This window comes from Dipodomys spectabilis, unplaced genomic scaffold (genome assembly GCF_019054845.1).
Source record: "Dipodomys spectabilis isolate Male_0828 unplaced genomic scaffold, ASM1905484v1 ptg000019l, whole genome shotgun sequence".
NCBI lineage: Eukaryota > Metazoa > Chordata > Mammalia > Rodentia > Heteromyidae > Dipodomys > Dipodomys spectabilis.
Window position 1 is genome coordinate 14,178,303 of NW_024870696.1, and position 9,019 is coordinate 14,187,321.

Below are 9,019 nucleotides of genomic sequence, written 5' to 3' on the forward strand. Positions count from 1 at the left end.
CAGTAGCTGGAATCGAGTTAACATGGTCAATACTCTGCTTCTAGTCCTCCACACAAACCGGCACACAAATGGTAGTTGGTGTTCATATAGTGTTAAGAAGCAAGGAAAGTCAGGGATGGTTTTGTTTTTTTTGGGGGGGGGAGTGTTAATTAATATTGAAAATGATCTAAGGGGTTAATTTCTTTATGTTTTGATAGTGCAAGGCAGAGTACTAGTAAATGAATGCTTTGGAAGATGACCCTCCATATTGCCAGAGCAACAATCTGCCCTTGAAATTTGCCTTTCAGTTCAGGTAAAAGTGGTCACTGTTTGGGTATTTCAATAGCCTGCAGCAAGGGTAGATTGTTGCTCTGTACTGATTTGATCTTAGTCTTGCCCCAGTATGCAATGCTGAAGAACTGGATCACCCTTATTGCTCTCTTCCCCCATGGCTTCTTACCCCATACCTGGGGTGATGGACACAAAATCTTTTGGGTGAGAGCAAATGATCCAGAAACCCCATATGTTGAAAAAGTTGGAACATGTGACATTTTCATAACTGATCATTTTGCTTAGAAGCTCCTGACATACTTGTATCACATTCTCTTTTGTTTTTGTTTTTGTATTTCAATCCAATAAAGCACATTAGTGTTTCTTTGTTGTGCTTTACTTCTTTTGTTTGGCAGCAAGCCACTGTTTCCTTATTAAATAAAAGGTTATTTTCCTAGTTCAAATCAGCTGCTGATATAGCAGACTTCACTTGTAACTTGATATAGATTGGCCTTTTGGTGCCCTGCTAAAATGAACAGACAATCATGAACTTCTCAGATTGGGAAGATTGTAATACCTCATATTTGTAAAATATATAAAGGGTTACATACAGTCTGATTCTTAAAGATACACACTGTTGTCTGAGTTTTACAAAAACCTATAAAGAATGTATCTTCTTTATCTAAAAGATTTTATAAATAGTAGCCAGGAGATGCAGCACACATCTATAATCCCAGCTACTTAAAAGGTGAGAGTGGAAGGATTTTAGTCAGTAACTTGCTGGGAGAGTACTTTTTTCAGCTTGTTCCTCAGCTTCCTACCCATGCAAAAAATGCAAGACCCCATCTGAAAAACAAACTCAAAGCAAAAGGATTAGCTAATGTGAACACCCAAACAGAAAGATCTTATAGACAAAGAAAACAAGAACCATCAAAGTTAAGTCGTTTGTCTGAAATTATAGAGGTACAGCGTTCTAGGTCCAGCACTGAGCTAACTCTGCCAACACCATAGCTTTCTTTATCATGGTTAGTACACGTCAATAGATAAGGTAATTAATAACTAACTTCATAATTGCTTGGGGTTAAGAGTTCAGAACAAAATCAACAGTGGCCATATCTCCTAGAAGACTGTTCTAAAACCTTACCAGGAGGCTCCTAGATCCATGTCTGGTGTCTAGGAAAAGTAAACATTATACTAAGAATTTACTTCATGCGTTGTTTTTCTTGAAGTCTGCAGAATCTTTGGTTCAAATTATCCTGATGTCAAATTTAAGAACATGCTTTGTATCTTTAATCAATAGCCACATTCCCTTTCTTTATCTTGGCAGCAGAGCTTAGCCAGTGACATACTGGAAAGAGAGATATAAATCCTTAGATAGCTTCTTGTAGTTTATCCCCTGTGATAAATTTCCAGGACAATAAGGGGGATTTTCATTATGGAGAATTTGACATTAATTTATTTACTCTAGTTATTTGTTCTTGCTTTTATTTAAAGATGAAGTATGGCTTTTTTAAGTATAATAGGATTCAAGCTCCTTGCTGCCAATCTTTTTTTTCAATTTTTACTTACTTATTTTTTTTTAACAGAACTGATGATTGAACTCAGAGTCTCATGTTCTTGCAAGGCAGATGCTCCAGCACTTAAGCTACTCTTCAGCTTCTCTTCATGCTGCTTTTTCCCACATGCTACCAAATCCATGGCTCTGGCCTAGGCTGTGATTTTCTACTTATGTTCCTGTGTCACTAGAGATGACAGGTTCCCAACATTGCTCTTAGCCATTGTGCTTCTTCCATAGCAACCCGTGCCACTGTGCCCAGCCATTGGTTGAAATCAAGTCTTACAAACATTTTTTTTTTTTTAGCCCAGACTGGCCTTGAACTGCTCTCTCCTGATCTTTGCCTCCCAAGTAGCTAGGATTACAGGTTTGAGCCACCACACCTGATTTGTTCTGCTGATTTCTAGCCACAAGCTAGGGCCAGTTACTTAGTTTCTTGAGTCTTAGTTTCTTCCTTTTAAGTTAGTCATGACATGCATAAAGATTATGAAGATTTCTTGCTGCCTCTTCCCCTAATTTCCACTGGGGATCCTCCTCACCTAGTCTCTATCCACTGGTCTTCAAAGCTGCTGGTCATGAGGCCAGTTCAAAGCTGAGCACTTGGTCATATCTAATCAGAGTGCAACTGGGCAGTCAGGAGGAAGCTGAGGGCTGCACCTGAGAGCTGATCTCCATTTCCACCTGAAATAGAGATGCTGAAAGACTGTCTGGCTGGAGTAAACTGCAAGCTGACTGGGCCGCCCCCCTCCCCACAGAGAACCTGAGAACAAAGCCAACACTGAAAGGAAGGTGGAGCCCAGCCAGGAGACAGAGAGAGACAAGGTTCTGATGACATTGTTTAAGTCCAGTCATATTTGAAGCCAACTCCATGCCTGGACTTTCCAATTTATTGCAAGCCAATAAAGGCACTTGGTGAGATATCATTTGATTCAGATACATTAAAATAAGATTAAATTATAGTCTACCTAAATGTGAGAGTTAACAAAACTAATGTACTATAAAATGGTCAACAAAATATCTGGCACATACTAAGTGCCAATAAAGACTCAATTGATTGTGCATCTGATAGAATTTGGCCTAGAAAAGAAGGGACTCCATGGCTCTTTTTCAGGCATAGTCAAGAGTCAGTGTTAGGGATAGGTTGAATTCCAGGAATTACATTCTCATAGATTCCAAGAAGCTTTTCCTGTCTCCCAAAAATATCTCTCTCATTGGCACAGATAATCCTAGGTGTCAAAAATAGTTCATCAGTTCCTTTAAGACCTTTAAAAAGAAATGTCATGTTTTGCCACAGCACCTGTGTGAATGAGTTCATTAGCTCCATTCCTCAAGACAGATTTTTGGTAGTGGCCTTGAGATGGCAGAGTCTTCTGACTGCTTTCTAATTGTATCCAGAGGATTCTTGGGGACTGAAATTCTAAGTTTTCCCACAGATTCACTGGCTGTCCTTGCTAGACAAGTTTCAATCAGATTTCAAAGACTGTGTCTTTTTTAAAAAAGAGATATTTGATTAAAATGACCCTGCAAGCCTTTTAAACAAGCCCAGTCTATAATTCAGTCCCCCTTCTCTGCCCAGGCAGCCCCAGATCCTATCCTTAGCTGCAGATTTTCTAAGAGAACTAAAGACCACAAGGCAGCCAAAAAGTAGTAGAAGCAGCCTGAAGGACAGAGCCAACTTTCCTCGACGCAGGTTTGTATGAGGCAGGTACTTTGCTCACCTGAGAGTCCCAATCTATAAAGGAGATGTCTGGAGACAAATAATGGAGATGCTGCCTGAGCTGAAAACAGAGTAAATAGTTCAAAGTTTGTCAGAGCGAGGACATACATACATACCCTGGGTAAGGACTAGAGTCATATTTCAGAGACTAGGTGGAGCTGCCTGGAAGCCACATTGTAACCAATATCAGGAGTCCCAATTTAACCCCCTTTTTCCCTTCCTTACTTCAGCTTACCTTTTTTGGGGGGGAGGGGGGGTCCGGTCATGGGGTCTGAACTCTGGGCCTGGGCGCTGTCCCTCAACTCTTCAGCTCAAGGCTAGCGCTCTACCACTTGAGCCACAGCACCACTTCCGGCTTTTTTCTTTTTGCTTATGTGGTGCTGAGGAATCGAATCCAGGGCCTCATGCATGCAAGGCAAGCGCTCTACCACTGAGCCACCTTCCCAGCCCCTTCATCTTACCTTTTTCTTCACTTGTAGTCCTTGTTTTCTTGGTTTTCAACATTCATAACACCCTCTGCCACCCGCCAAAGTCTCATTCTGTGAATAAGAGTAGTTGCCACCTCAGTGACTAGTAGCTTCATCTTGGGACTTTCTAGACACTTTCTACCTCTTTGCATTTCTTGGCCAACCCCTGTCAGGCAGTAAACCACCAAAGATCCCCACATAATTGCTCTGAGCCAGCATCAGCTGGGTCAGCACACAGACCGCCAAAGAAGGCACCTGCCACTTCCTGTGCTGGTGACTTGGGGGGAAATGGAGCTTTCTCAAGAGTTTAGAGAGAAACATGTAGGTTAGAAGCATTTTGGTTCTATTTTATGTATTTTGGATAGGGAGAAGGTTTTGTAAACTATTATTGTCTTCTTCACACAGTTATACAATGGGGTTTCAGGACCCCTTTTGAATAACTACTTACAGATAATTTTAAAAAATCAAAGTAAAAACCAAAGAGGTTTCAGTTGACTTGCCCATTTATATGTGTATTTTCAGTCCATGTCTGTGTCCCATGCATCTCCTTTGCATCATTCTCCTCCCACCCTCATCTACCCCATTCCCCACCCATCCCCTCAAGTTTCCTAGCTTAGTTTTCATGTATGTATGTTATTATTCGCATATTGGGTATTATCTCATGCATGTTATTGAGTATTCTCTCACCATTCTTCTTGTGATTTGTCTACCTCCTTCCCTTAACCCTCACCTCCCATCAGTCAAGACATATTTCTGCTTTTTTTTGTATTCTTGATGAACCGCCTGATCATTGTTCAAAGGGGTTATATCTTATCATCTCACTCCTATATCTGCCATCCTTCAGTCAGGTTGCTGTGTGGATATGGGTATGGTAGAGCATAAGCTTTGTGTGCATTATTGTTAATTACGCTTAAGAACCTGTGGTACCTCAAATTATTTTGCATTTACTTCCCACACTCAGGGATAAATGGAATTCTGTACTTCTATCATTTTCTATCCTTTCCCTCTGTTATCCTTTTCCCTTTACTTTCCCTTTTATCCATTCTCTCTCTATTTCACTGCTTACATTTGAATAAAATTTTATACACATCCCCCAACTAGAAAGAATTAGCCCAATACAAACAAGCATTTCTAAGTGTCCCTGCCACTATACAGTATGCACAAGATAATTTGACTGACAGCAAGAAAATGTATGCAAGATGCCCAGGAGTAAAAGGGAACTATTTATCATAGATACCCTGGGAAAGAATATTGAGACTAATCACATCAGCATATCTTAGCTTCCTCAGAATCAGATTCTGTGCAAGAAAGTATCTTACTCAAATTGATAGGCAGCCTGATTTCACTATTTAGAAATATATTTTATATTAGAAATATATTTTATATACTAAGGAATCTTTTTTAAATTATTTTTTGGTAGTACTAGGCATTGAACTCAGGTCTTAGAGCTTGCTAGGCAACCTCTTAAGTCCTGTTTAGCTTTGTTATTTTTCACAAATGTCCAGGCCAGCTTGGACCATGATTTACCTATATGTGCTTCTCATATAGCTAGGGTCCAGCTACTGATTGAAATTAGATTTCACATTTATGCTCAGACTGGCCTCAAACCTTAATCCTCACAATCTCAGCCTCCCAAGTAACTAGGATCACAGACAAGAGCCACTGATATACCTGACTTATACTAATAAATCTTTAATGGCATATAATTATTTTAAATGTTTATTTAAATTTATAATTTATTAAAATAAAATAATTGCTCATGTTTATTTTAATTGCTTATTTTTATTTTAACTGTTCTGGGAAATGTAGCTGTTTCTACAAAGAAGGAATTGGGCTGATATAAAGAACCATAGCAACCCAAGTGCCAGTGGCTCATACCTGTGATCCTAACTACTCAGGAGGCTGAGATCTGAAGATCACGGTTCAAAGCCAGACTGTACAGGAAAGTCTGTGAGATGCATATCTTCAATTAACCACCAGAAAACTGGAAGTGATACAGTGCCTCAAATTGGTAGAGCACTAACCCTGGACAACAACCACCAAAAAGAGCTCAGGGACAGAGTTCAGGCCCCATGGCCACCAACAAAAACAAAAAGAAGCATGGCAGAAACATAAGCAATGGGGGCTGGTAAAGGCCAGCTTGAAGGGTTCTTCTTAGGCTAACAGCTACACTGTAGGTGGCCATCCCATTAACCATTTCTCCTTCCTCCTATAAGAACTTTAATTTTTGTTTAGATAGCTGAGTGCCCAGGGCCAGAGTACAAAACACAACAGATCTTAATCAACTGTTTTAATCCACTGTGTTCTGCTCTAGCAGAATACCAGAGACAGTGGTATAATGTGTAAAGAAATTTATTTCTTAACAATTCTAGAGAATAAGGATCCAAGAACAAGAGACTGTCATGTGGCAAAGGTCTTCTTACTTGGATCATTCCATGGCAGAAGGTTGAAAGGCATGATGGAGAGAGAGGGAGTTGTGGTGGCGGGGGGGGGGGGGGGGGTTCTTGAGAGAAAACACATAGGACCCAGTTCGTTATTTTATAACTTACTCCTGGATAATTCATTAATCTACCCAGTTCATTATTTTATAACTTACTCCTGGATAATTCATTAATCTGTTTCTATTCATGGGGCTGGTCCTTTGGCCCAAATGTCTGTCCTCAGGCCTGACCCCAAAGCATTGCATAGGGAACTGAGTTTCCAACACATAAACTCTGGGGACACATTCAAATTGTAGCACAGGTCATAGCCATCTCTTTTGATGATAATGCTTAGTTTCTAGGATTTAGCATTAAGTTCTAACCAAATAGTTTTTTAAGGGTTAAGGATATCCAAGGGAGAAGTAGTTGATTATTTCTGTGTGTGTGTGTGGTATGGTATGGGGTATGTGTGTGTGTTTGTGTGTGTGTGCACATGCGCCCACGTGTGTGTGTGCACATGCACATACCAGAGCTTGAACTCAGGGCCTCTAGCACTTATTCAGATTTTTCTGCTCCTGGCTGGTGCTCTAACACTTGAGCCATAACTGTACCCTGACTTATTTGCTGGCTAATTAGAGATGAGTTTTATGGAGTCTTCTGCTGGGCTGGCTTAAACTTTGATCCTCTAAGAGTAGCTAGAATTACAGGCATAGCCACTGGCACCCAGCTCCTGATTCTTTTTGTTAATAATAGCAATTCCTGTTTTCATCCTTCTCTTCCCCTTGTGACTTGGATGTGATATCTAGAGTTACAAAAGCCATATTATTACCATAGTGAGCAGCCTGAGAATGAAAGAGAAAGGAGAAAAATGACAAGATCTCAAACAACATTTGTAAGGCTGTCTACCTTAGGCCTCACAATTATTTACTTTAGCTCAAGAAACAACACGTGTCCTTATGGTTAAGCCACAACAGTTGTGTTTATAGTAAAATTTGTTATAACTGCTGTTAAGGATGACATTTATACGTATGGAAAGAGACTTAGGGCATTATCGTACAGAGGACTAGGACCTTGTGAAGGTTTACAGAAGACAATGAGTTGTCCAAATTTCTGCTTTAAAGTCATTACACATGCCAGGTGCCAGTGGTTCCAGCCTAGGTAGGAAAGCCTGTGAGACTCTTATCTCCAATTACTCACCAAAAAGTAGAAGTGGAGCTGTGGCTCAACTGGTAGAGCAGTAGCCTTGAGGAACAAAGCTCAGGAACACTCAGGTCCTGAGTTCAAGCCCCAGAAATAGCCCACATGCACACACACACACACACACACACACACAATCATTACATGCATGTCTATAATACTAGCTACTTGGGAAGCAGAGATAGAAAGACCCAATTTCAAGGTTACCTCTAGTAAAATTAAGTCAAGATCCTATTTGAAAACTAAACTAAAAGCAAAATGCCTTGGGATAGGACTCAAGAGGCAGAGCACTTGCTAGGCAAGTGCTAGGCAAGACCCTGAGTTCAATCCCTACTACTATTTAAAACAACAACAGCAAAAACTGAAAGAAAGAAAACCAATTGTAACAGTGGCTGCTGTGTGCACAATAGGCTATGGGCTAGAATGAGAAATCAAGGTCAAGACCAAGGGACCAACAATAAAGCTACTATAGTGTCCAAAAGAGTCAGTAGAACCTAAGCAAAGACAGGAGGAGCTAAGTCTTAGGAATATCTTTAATCCAAAATAATGAAAATTAAGGACAACCTGGGTGTAAGAAGTGAGGAAGAGAAGAATATCAGAAAGGGTGCTGGGCTTCTGGCTTGGTCAACAGACATGAGACAAATGCTGGTTTTTGCCACAAGCTAGTCAAATGCTCCTAAGCTTCTTTCCTTACTGCAAAGGAATATGATTAAAAATATGGTATCAGTTAGAGCGAATCTCTCTTGACAGCTTGATTCCCAGAGGCACTTTTCTTGCCTAGGGGACTAAAAGCAGCCAGGATGACCACTTGGGGCAAGAGAAACTACTCTTTCAACTTAAATGAACAACAGTATGAGAAGCCTCAATGATACATAGGTTATGTATGAGGATTCAACCCAGCCAGATATGGTTTCCCATTGGTCCAGGTTTATTTGTTTAGGCATAGTCTTGTTCTGTAGCCCATACTGACCTGGGACTTGAGATCCACCTGCCTCTGCCTCCTGAGTGTTGGAATTACAAGTATGTATCACAATCCCCAAGTGAGTTACGATTAATTTTTATTGAAGTTCTTATACACAGCCTTGTCTACATCCCCTTGGATTCACTATGAGAGTAGAAGATTTTATTTTCCAGATTTGCTTAGCTGCTTCTTTTTCAGGAAGATAAGAAGTAATAGAACACATAAAAATGATGTGCTTACCCTGGGGGGAATGATGCAAAACCAGGCAGAAAGCCCAGAGACTGTTGCCAGGATACATGCCTGCTGGATGGCAGAGGTCATGGAATTGTGGAGAGGATTTCTTTCACAAATAACTAATTAGTAGTGTTCTATTTGTCCTCATAGAAGATTGCCTCAGGTTCACCAAGACTTACTACCGTTCAAATGCTTCATCCCTCCCATTCCCAAACCACA

General features: G+C 40.4%; 1 long non-coding RNA gene across 1 annotated transcript; it reads right to left on the reverse strand.

Moving 5' to 3' along the window:
* Positions 1 to 813: 813 nt before the first annotated feature.
* On the reverse strand, positions 814 to 4,132 carry LOC122103990. Its single transcript, XR_006146846.1, has 3 exons — positions 3,983 to 4,132; positions 3,523 to 3,582; positions 814 to 1,107 (listed from the first exon to the last, which is right to left on the reverse strand). It is a non-coding gene; the product is annotated as an uncharacterized LOC122103990 (long non-coding RNA).
* Between the last annotated feature and the right edge of the window lie 4,887 nt (positions 4,133 to 9,019).